This window comes from Pecten maximus, chromosome 3 (assembly GCF_902652985.1).
Source record: "Pecten maximus chromosome 3, xPecMax1.1, whole genome shotgun sequence".
Lineage (NCBI taxonomy): Eukaryota > Metazoa > Mollusca > Bivalvia > Pectinida > Pectinidae > Pecten > Pecten maximus.
Genome location: NC_047017.1, coordinates 34,513,256 through 34,515,200, shown reverse-complemented (window position 1 = coordinate 34,515,200; position 1,945 = coordinate 34,513,256). Strand labels below are relative to the sequence as shown.

At 36.9% G+C, this 1,945-nt stretch overlaps 1 protein-coding gene across 1 annotated transcript in view; it reads left to right on the top strand.

Annotated features, from left to right (window-relative positions):
• LOC117323981 (5'-3' exoribonuclease 2-like) overlaps positions 1-1,945 on the top strand; it is a 45,240-nt gene that overhangs the window by 161 nt on the left and 43,134 nt on the right. The gene's annotated exons all lie outside the window — the stretch shown is intronic.

Below are 1,945 nucleotides of genomic sequence, written 5' to 3'. Positions count from 1 at the left end.
GTAAAACAAGCTTCCACACGATATCTCAAAAAAATAATCTAGTTCTGATAGGATTCATATATCGGTGTTCCATATATCGTCGATTTATCAACATTAGTTGGTTACTGTAGGTATAATTACTGGGCCATATTCGTTTTTGCGGTCCAAATGGTTGGACCAGTTGTATTTTATGTAGTTTCCGCCCATAGGACCTATTGGTCCTCTACAGGTAGTCAGAGTTTTTATATAATACTGGGTAACTTGTCGCCCTTCCAGTATCTGGTCCATAGCTGTAGACCAGTGCTCGAACGGGATCAGTGCTCGAACACTTTGTTTATTTTTGCTTCTCCTTTCCTAAATCGTACTTTCCGTCCGTTCTTTCCACATGAGTATTATGGGGTGTAACAGCACTTTCTTACCTCCGGTTGCGATAGCTCTCTATCAAGGACGATAATCCAAATTTGAGCAGACGACAATGGTCATCATATAGTCTAGTGTACAATCAAATATCATCAAACAAACATCGTTTCCGGAAAGGTTAGTATTCATGGAAAAATCTGTATTTTGAAAGAATTATAGCAAAATACATAATTCAAAAGAAAAGTAATGATTCAAATGTAGATCTGACACAGTTTTGAAAAAAATATCAAAATGACTGACGAAGACAGATTCTGGGTTGGGTGTGACAGCAGGTACCACTACGATTGTCTACCGTCACCTGTCCAAACAAAGGTTGACCTTAGCTTGATTGTCGACGAGTACCAATGGCTGTGTACCAGATGTAGACAAGAGTAATAGGTTTTGACATTTCTAGCAAAATATAATAGGTATGGGACATCTTTACTCGTAAATGCTACTATGATCTGAATCGGAAGATATGCGCACTGGTCCAAAATGTCAGCTTCCGATGTGTTCCTATCTATTTTTATCCCACGGGATGTTTGATAATCTGAACAATATTTTTTTTTAAGAAAGGATGTATGTACATTAAAATATAACCGACTTTACCACAAAAAAACTGAAAACAAAAGTTTTATAGGGGTGTTCGAGCACTGGTCTGTACTTACGTAAATACCCGCCATTGCACAGGTGTCATGTGACCTGCTGCCAAAAATAAACCAACGTGCAAAAGTCACGGTGATAGGCTTGAAATTACTAACGGTAAGTCTGCCCTGTATAATCACAACTAAACTTTAACTTTTCAATAGGTATTGGAAATAAAACAACAAAAAACTATGTTTTGTGTTCGAGCACTGGTCGGATGAGTCTACCAGACGTTGTAACAAAGACTTTCAAGGCCTCTGTTTACATCTGCAGATACGTCAAGATATATATGTCTGTAATTTTACATTTAAATAGTGACGAACCAGTTTGTCCACATAAACGGACAGGCCCTATAGGCATGTACCCAAAAAAACTAAGCTTACTGGAATCATCTCTTTTTTAGAGGATGCATTCTGACCTCAACGTACCCTCCAATCCAGAAATGTTGGTGTACAAATAAGTTTAAAAAAATCTTAAACACAAGCTACTAAATCGTACGTTTTACAGGTCCAGTTTATTGATAGTAATCGAGTTGGAGTACAAATTTGTTACTAAAAATTGCTAAAATTGCTTAGACAGTATATTTTGCAATACAATATTTAAAGACGCAGTATTGTATGACAAAGTAAATTATATTTTATGAAAGGATCACACAACTAAATCAGCCAATATCAGCTGCTGTCTCACCTGAACGAAAGTCCCTAACGAAGATGTGTTTCTGAGGTTCATAGCTATTTTCTTGAGTAATTTACATATGGAATAGTCCCTTCCTATATACGAGAATAAAGAGTAATTCCTACTGAATTAGAATGACGTAGGAATACAGGTAAAATAAGGCAGGAATTTTCCAGGTGGGTTCCTCTGTCCCCTGTAAATGTTAGGGTTAGGCCAAGAAAAAAAAAATGTTGTGTTTCCGCTTTCG